This window comes from Coptis chinensis, chromosome 3 (assembly GCF_015680905.1).
Source record: "Coptis chinensis isolate HL-2020 chromosome 3, ASM1568090v1, whole genome shotgun sequence".
In the NCBI taxonomy this organism is placed as follows: Eukaryota; Viridiplantae; Streptophyta; class Magnoliopsida; order Ranunculales; family Ranunculaceae; genus Coptis; species Coptis chinensis.
Window position 1 is genome coordinate 112,185,312 of NC_141458.1, and position 9,416 is coordinate 112,194,727.

Consider the following 9,416-nt stretch of genomic DNA (forward strand, 5'->3'; position numbering starts at 1 on the left):
CTTCTCCTGTAGATCAAAGCTTGGAACTTCAAATTGAAAGTTGTGACCAAGGTACGATCTTCTGTTTCCACTACGCTATTTTATGCATGTGATATAGTGTAATTATACATATCGTAGGAATCATGGATGAGATATCAGTAAAACCCTACAAAAACTAATGGAGTTCTGTTTATTTCGATTTCTCTTTTAGTTATGTATCCAAATTATTATTTTTCTTGCATGTGCACTTGATTTAGATGTATTGAAGTTTTCTTTTCTGATAATAAGATGAATGGGGTTATATTGTATCTTTACTTTTGCATGGTAGAGGTTTGTTTGAGTATGATTTGATTCAGTTAGTCTGATTGCCCTGTATTGAAAAATGCTTGGTTTTGAATATGGTTTTTATATGAGATATTGAAATGAAAGATTTATATATCTGATCTTGATTGCTTGACATTATATAATTGAGTTGATTAATTAAGTCAATCTGAATTTCTCATTTATTTGTTGATTCATCTGCGCTAGTCTTCGATCAATTGTTGTAGTCAATCAGTTGTTATAATGCTATTAATTGATAGAGAAATCTTTTCTTATTGTCTTTGTCTTGGCCAAGAGGGTAGCAGCATCCAATGTAGATGGAGAGTTTTCTTTTGATTAGGTTGATTTTGTTGTGGTGGCCTTAGTTTATCCGACTTCTAAGGCATGCTTTTGATTGAAAGTAATTCAAATTGCTTTCCACGGTCTTTTTATTATATAGATAGTTGCGGATACATGTGATTCCTGCTAGATTTTGTCTGTAATTAACAGAACACTTGTAGCTTGATTGTGTTAAATGGATATGATCAGTGCATATCCTTGGTGGAGGGAGAAAGAGCTGGTTTCTGAGGAAAGGAGATCCCAAGGCACATGTCCTCACACCAGAGGAGACGACATTAGTTTTACAAGCTAATGGGTTTGGGAAGAGCACTCAGATATATATAGCCTCTGGTAAGGGTGGAATTTGAGCCGAGGGCTCGGAGCTCGGCTTGGGCTTAGCTCGTTTAAGCTCGGCTCGAGCTCGCTTGTTTACTATATGAGCCGAGCTCGAGCTCAAATTAAAACTCGTGTAAAAAATGAGCTTGATAAAGCTCGGCTCGTTTAGCTCAAATAACATATTTATAGTGTAAAATGACCGAGCGGCTCGGGCTCGGCTTGTGCTCGGCTCGAGCTCGCTCGTTTAACTATATGAACCGAGCTCGAGTTCAATTTAAAGCTTGTGTAATTAGCGAGCCGAGATTGAGCATGGTAAAACTCGGCTTGTTTAGCTCGAATTCCACCCTTAGCCTCTGGCGAGATATATGGCAGTGAAAGGAGGCTTATGGCATTAAGAGCTGCATTTCCGTGGCTTGTGAGTCTTTTAAACCTTCATCATATTCAACCAGCTAAAATTTATGGATGCTTATGTACCAGTGTTCGATTACTTTGATTTCTCGATGGCCTATTATCATTTTAGGTGAAAAAGGAGATGTTGCTCGATCCGAGGGATTTGCAACAATTTCATAACCACTCATCTCAAATGGCAGCCCCGGACTTCACCGTTTACATTTGCCAGCAACATATTCATTCCTACTTATGATGGGAACATGGCTAAATTAGTTGAAGGTCATCGCAGGTTTGAATTGTACTTTGTTGGCTTTGTAAATTTTGCACATAAGCTTTACGCTTCTACGCTATCCCTGGGTTTGTGAGAGAAAACAACATCAATGAGCTCTGCCGAAGTTTTAACTTGCTGCAGGTATCATGGGTTCAGAAAAACTATTGTACCAGATAGAAGAAAGCTTGTAGAGTTGATTGATTTGTATCATAATAAGACACTCTCTTGGGATGAGTTTAAAGTTGATGTCCGATCGGCACACCACTAAAGGTTGGGAATGCCAAGTCCTTGAAAAGTTATTCTAGACAAGCCCAAGGAGGAAGAATACTTCTATGCAAATCCTCATGAGTGTCTGAGCGAGGCTAAACTTTGAGGAGTTTACAAATCTGGTAGTAACTCTCATCAAATAGAAGGCTGGTGGCTGCAGAAGCAAATATCTACTAAGGCTCAACTCCATGATGACATGGCATCGGTAACCATGCTGCATAAGTTGGGGCTTTGCTATGACTCAAAAGGTTGAAAAGAAAGAGAACACCTTTCAGCATATCCCAATCTTGGTATTCTTATTCCTTTGTTTATATGATGACAATAGTTTGGTTCGATCAATGTATCCGTTCTAGAGTTAGCAATTTTTGCTCTGTATTTCTATAACACTTCTGCTGTTATTACTCTTTGAAAAGAAAATTCAATTTATTAAAGCACTCAAATTGTACATACGAGTTTTGGCATTCATCTTTCGTACAAATCACAAGTGTAATGTTCTCTTTCCACTATTTCTGGCGTTATTTCCAATCTAAGTAAATGAAACAATATGCCGTCTCAAAACATAACAGAATTCAGTTAGAATCGAGTTTCCACACTAACACTAACAAGTGATTGAAGCTAGGTTCTCAAGTCCCTTCCACACTAACAAGTGATTGAAGCTATGGTTCTCAAGTCCCTGAACTATAAATTTGCAAAGAGATAATTTGAAGTGGAGTTGCGCACCTGAGCTATAATTGCTAACATAGAATGGAATTTGTGGTGTTTGGTAGTATGTCATAAACTTCGTCAAGGTGATCTTTTCTTGACTTGGTCCTTGGAAGAAGCAGAAGTATGCATATGAGCATATCCATAGCTTCAACCAGAAAAAGTAAGGCACTGTGATACTAAACTTGTAGGGTACTTTAACAACGACCTCATCTTGAGAAACGTTTATTTAGGATAATCATTCCCAAAGCCTTCTGAAACAATGTCAGAGTGTTAAACTTTACTAATTTGTTTCATACAACTCTCCTTGTTAGAGACACACTTCCAGAAACTTTCAGCAGCTTGTAAAAGTGTTGTTAGTTGTTGGTGATACAAAAGATTTTATGGTGAGAATTCTCACGAACTGCATGTCTGCATGGCTAGTCATGAGTTGACAATGGTTTAAAATTTCAAGCGTATTGTATTTGAGCGTCAAATGGAAGTGCCTTTGCAGTTTATACTTTAATACTACAAGAGAGTAAGCAAACGGTAGTTGAACTCATATTTTATGGCGCTATGTTCTAGAATAAATCAGATTTGCGGCTGTTTGGTATTTCTACATGATTCACCAAAGTATCTATTAGATTTGCTTGGAATTTGCAGTTTCTTGCGCACATGCAATGAACATGTCAAGCTTCCTTTTTCTAGCAATGTTGTACCGACAAGTGATAATCCAGTTAAATGTAAATCTTTTGGAGGAAAGGAAAAAAATTGCAGCTCTGAAGGGTGACCTGATCTAAGCTTCTTCCCCCACATTAAAAACAAATACGAATCGTCAGATTTCTCCTCTGTTAGCACTTAGGACTCCAAAAGCAACCAAGAGACATCTTATGCGCGCAGTAATGTCTTGAATCAAAGCGGCTAAAGCTCTTTTAACCAAATCCCCTTCAACGGTACCGATTCGAACGGGTGAATTCGTCATAGCAGATCTCCTAACGAAAAACGAAGGAGATTGAAAGGAATATGAGTATGTGACTAAGAAAAGAAATCTTTACTGGGATTCTTTTCTATTTTCTGTCAACTCTCAACTCTCTGTCTCTGAAAAAAAAGTTGGAGAGAGAATAGGAGAGAGGAAGCGAGTGAGAGTTTTGAGAAAACCCTTCGCGAGATAATATTTTGAAATTTTGGTTTTTAACTAAAGTCCGTAAACGGACGTCCGTCTAGGAGTGGGGCTGATATATATATATATATATATATATATATATATATATATATATATATATATATATATATATATATATATATATATCAAAAAGATAACTTGCACCAGTAGCTAAACTCATTCAAAACAATAGAACCCAATTATCTAATCTAAGTGCATAACAGTTCAAGGTAATAAGAAAGATGCATATCACCGTCTATTTCTGGAGCTTTGTGTAAGGTAAACCTTGTTGCATCTCATTAAGATAAGCAAATGATTTAAATAATACTCTATAGCATTGTTTTGCTGAACAAAATCTTCATGTCACTTTTTGGGGCACAAGTAAGTATTATAAAACAATAAGGGAGGCACAACACAAAAATTGAAATGACCTTAGAGTTACACCTTGACTCTACATTTGTTTGTTTTATAAGACCGAAGCATAAAAATTAATGCTATTCAGCTTCCAATCATTTGAACTTATAGCATATTTTGAGAAAATATGATTTTCTCCTGCTATAGTGAAAGCTAGATTCACTAGGAAAAAGGATGACTAGATTATGTGTTTTGTTCCTTTCTATAATACTTTAATTTCATACCCCTTTCAACTCATTATGTTCTGATTCATATGCTGCAACTATTTATAGATTGTGTAACAAGAATGGGATTGTTTCTTAATTTTAAATTCCAAGATTTTGAGAACAAAAGTTGTCTAACTGCTTGAACTCAATTAGACATCACAGACCAAGCAAATAGCCACACACACGAGACAAATTTACTTGGCTCTAGAAGTTTTAGAGGCAAATATTTAATGCACTAAAGAAAACACTTAATAAATCAATTATATATATATAAAAAAAAAGTTTAGACTACTCACCGATATCACAAAACTTGAGATTGTATCTACTAGAGAAAACTAGAAAAACCGTCGCGCCAATACTCCTTAGCTTATTCATTCTTCCTCCAACTTTTATCTCTGTCTCTCTCACTCAAGCACTCTCCCACAGTAAACGCTCCTTCTCTTTTTTTTCTTGTACATCTCTCTCTGTTTTTCTCTGGTATTTCAAAAACCAGAAAAATACCAACAAAAAGGGAGAGTTTGGTTGTAACCAAACCCCTCTAACTCTCCCACGTTTTTATCTTATCTTATTTTATCTTTATCCTTTTCTTTTCTTTTTAATATTATTATTATTTTTTAAATCCTAATAAATAGGGAAAAATAAAAAAAATAAACGGGGTGTTATATTATCAAAGGCACAAAATTGGGTGATACACCCTATAACATTCTATTGGCCAATACCTACCTTCTCCTGTTGGAAATCACTCATGGTAAAATGGGCATTTGTGCAGCAAAACAACGAATGTTTTTCATCTTTTATATCTAAACGTTGTCAAATTTTTATTTCCCCACTAGCCTTGTTATTTCTAACCGCTACATTTTTCTTCTTTTCCTTTTACTATATTTTAAAAGTGTTTGGGAAAAATGATACTAATTGATCCTCACTAAAATAGTTTCTATATAGACACTCTAAATTCCAATCAAAATCTAAATTTTCACTACAACCAACAACTACAAACTTAAACTATAAAATTAACTATTACAGACAAGCAATATCAAAATAAAATAAAAGCATAACACAATGAGATACAAGATATACCGTGATTCGGTCAATAATATCTATTTCTACAAGAGCCAATCATTTTATAAGAGTGGAAAAAAATATTACAATCATCTCTCTCTCTCTCTCTCTCTCTCTCTCTCTCTCTCTCTCTCTCATGTTATGGGTCAAAACCCTAACTTCATATATATAGTATACCGAAATTTTGATATAAAATGAAATTCTGAATCATATTGGTTTATATGCGAAAAATTAGAACGATATTTGTGCAAGGGCATGGGGGCGTGTGCCCCTTGTGAACAATTAGTCAGTACTCATGTCTTGGTGTACTCGCCTCAAGTCTAGGCGTACTCACCTCATGAGAGCGTGCTCCCCTCACACAAGCCAAATCCAAGGGCGTGCGCCCCTTGTGTAATCTCAATAAGTCGATACCGAATTCACATGGTGAGGGACCATCCAACAATCTCCCTCTCCCGAGCTATAAGTGGGGATACCTCTACACATTCCCAAATCAATAGGAGGAGTGTGTTACCAATCCAACGGTAGCACAACAAACATCAAACTTGCCTTCCGACAAAATTTTGGTCATCATATTCAACCCATTTTTGTCAATATGGATATTCTCAATGCACAATCGCTTTTCTTCGAGAACTTCTCTAATTCAATGATAATGCACATATATGTGTTTGGATCTAGAATAAAAACTCGGATTCTTGCTCAAATGGATGACGCTCTGAATATCGCATAGTACCACAAACTGTTTCTGCTTTAGCCCAAGTTCACAGAAAAACATTTGCATCCATAACATCTTTTTGCAACACTCGGCTTCTGTAGTGGAGAGGGCAACACACTTTTGCAACTTCGATTGCCATGATACGTCTCCCCCTACAAATGTAAATATATAATCGGAAGTGGACTTTATTGAGTCGACATCACCTGTCTGCATCTGTGTAGCCTTCAAGTAAGGTATTACTCCCACCAAAACACAAAGACGCATTGGAAGTACCCTTGACATATCCCAATATCCACTTAACACCTTTCTAATACTCTTTACCTGGATTTGACATAAAACAGCTTACAATACCAATGGCGAAAATAATATTCGGTATTGTAGACATCATTACATACATCAAACTGTCCAATGCGGATGCATAAGGAATCTTTTGTATTTTTTTTTCTCAAGCTCACCCTTCAAACACTTACCTTTGGTCATGCAGAATTGGCCACCAAGCGCACAATTCATCGGCTTTGCTTGATCAATGTTGAATCTTTCTTGCCTTTCTATGACAAGCTGGATCTTTGAGTGACTGGAGGTATTCTGTATTTTATTTCTTGTCTTCTCATAGAGGTCTTTTAATTTCTTCCACAAACTAAAAACGGTAGTCTCTTGGGATACATGGTGGAATATATTATCATCGTCAATCCATTGTCGAATGTACCCAATAGTTTTTCTATCAAATTTGCTCCAATCGACCACATATATTGCATCCGATTTTACTCCTCCATTCTCAATGGGTTGTGCCAAGTCATTGTAATAAAAGCAAGTATTTTATCTTAGCTTTCCAAATTGTGTAGTTATTTCTATTTATACTAATCATGCAAGTATTTATAAAATGATTCATCTCAACAAACTATTTCAACTCAAACCTCCTCTTAGAAATTTAATCAAACACATTTCGAGCAAAGCTTGAAATAATAACTTTTGTGATTGATTTAACCTGGCTCTGATACCACTTGTTGGGGAAAACGATACCAATCGATTCCCGTTAAGATAGTTTGTATATGAACATTCTAAACTCCGATCAAAATCTAAGCTTTCACTACAACTAACAACAACAAACCTAAGTTATAAAATTAACTATCACAAACAAGTAATAATAATGTAAAGTAAAAACATAACACAATGAGACCATAGTTTGGGATTTCAAAATTCTCGGAATTTCGACAAATCCAAAAACCGAAATTCATCAAATTTCGACCCCTATCATATTTGGAATTTCGATTGATTTCAGAATAATCAATATTTCGACTCTATATTTGGAATTTCGGTTTTTTGAAAAACCGAAATATTTGACAGAATTTCGAGGTTTCGTTCAAAATCACGAACACTGAATGAGACATAAGATATATCGTGGTTCAGCCAATGATGCTACTTCCACAAGAGTCAATTTTTTTATAAAAGTGGAAAGGAAGATTACAATCACTCCTCTCAAGTATCTCCAACACTTATTAGGTATCTTTTCACTAATCTCTCTCCTTACAAGTTTTATTTCAATTTTAGTTGCACTCAAAATTAGTTTCACACACACACACACACACACACACACACACACACACATATATATATATATATATATATATATATATATATATTATTCTGAAATTTCAAGGTGAAATGAAATTCCGAATTATCTTGGTTTATCTGCGAAAAATCAAAACTCTATGTGTGCAATGCAAGGGCATGGGGGCGCACGCCCCTCTAGCCAAACAAATTCGAAGGTGTCCACCCCTTGTGAACAATTAGTCAGGACTCATGTCTTGAATTACTCACTTCATGAGGGCCTGCGCCCTCACACAAGGCAAGTTCAAAAGCGTGCGGCCTTTGTCTAATCTCAACAAATTCAGCACCGAATTCACATTGCCAGGGACCACCCAACAAAAGGCTCACTATAAATTTATGTAATTATTTATTTATTTCCAGTTAAATAGTAGTGTTGGTCGAAGTTATGCCATTGCGATACAAATGAATTATTGTTTATCGAAAAAAAAAAAAAAAAAGATACAAATGAATTATTCATCTCAAACGCCCAATCAATTGGGTAGTCAAAGAATGAGCAGGATTTAGAATAGATTTCCTGTTGGGCGTAGGTCTAGTTCTAGGTGACGAGAAAATGATTGATCATCTGCTTTGCATCCAGAATTAAAATTTATACCTTATTTATTCAAAACACAATGTGACACGAATGATTTGTAGCTTAATCCACGCAAAAGACGTCATGCCAGACTAAGATGGTGTAGCAACAGCAAGGTCAGTGGCCCTAAGGCAAACAAATTCCTTTCAAGTATTCAATTGTTGAACCTGTTATAATAAATTCAGTGCCAAGCCGAAATAGTTGATAATTTACTACAGATCCCTTTCCCTGAATCCCCACTACGACGTGTTGAAGAAATCCAAATTCAGGATCAGCGTTTGGTGGACTGTATTTACTATTTAGTAGGATATAAAATTTATTCCAGATTGCCCAGAGTCTCAGACGAAGTAAGTAGAATTGAAAACGAATTGTTAGTTCACTTCATAGCATTGTTCTGGCCTTCTGGGTGGAACAGATTGCGCAGCGAGGTCCAATCCCAATCAAATCTTGCATTGGTAACACAAATTACACGTGGACTTAGCTATGCACTATCAAATTGTTAATATATAATTATATATCCACTGTTTTTTTGGTAAACTGTTAATATATCCATTTGATTTTGGTTTAGGTTATTTTGGTTTAGGTTATTGGCTAGGGAAACCACGAGAATATCTTCATACGGATGAGGGTTCTGAGACCATTGTATGTTTGATCCAATGGTCCGAAAATCAAAACCAAAAAGAAAGATAGAGAATGTGAGTTTGTTTTTGATTTTTGGACTGTTGGATCACACATCCAATGGTTTAGGATATTTTCGGGGTAGACGAACTCTAGGTTATTTGTAACTAGGAATTGCCTGTGCCTACAGCCAGAGGCCCGGACCCCAACAACACTTGTTTGACTCTACGGTCTATAGAGAACCAAACCCATTAGAAAAATACCCAACAACTAAGGTTGACTTTGGTTTTTTTAGGGGGGACACTGACCCACCACTGACTTAAGGGAGGGGTTCTAGAAACATATTTTATCTTGGACACTTAAAAAAATTCAAAATCGTTAGGGAATTTATAAGTTTCGGATTAGGCTAATTTTTTGTAGATATGATCTCCTAACTATTCTACATATTGTCACAAATAATAATAAAAAAAAAATTTCTAAACTTTTCAAATGTAGTTAACAAT

At 35.8% G+C, this 9,416-nt stretch overlaps 1 long non-coding RNA gene across 1 annotated transcript; it reads left to right on the top strand.

The window, feature by feature from the left end:
• The first annotated feature begins 1,566 nt into the window (after positions 1 to 1,566).
• LOC147513034 (uncharacterized) lies at positions 1,567 to 2,347 on the top strand. The gene is made up of 2 exons (XR_015217323.1): positions 1,567 to 1,633; positions 1,757 to 2,347. It is a non-coding gene; the product is annotated as an uncharacterized LOC147513034 (long non-coding RNA).
• The last annotated feature ends 7,069 nt before the right edge of the window (positions 2,348 to 9,416 follow it).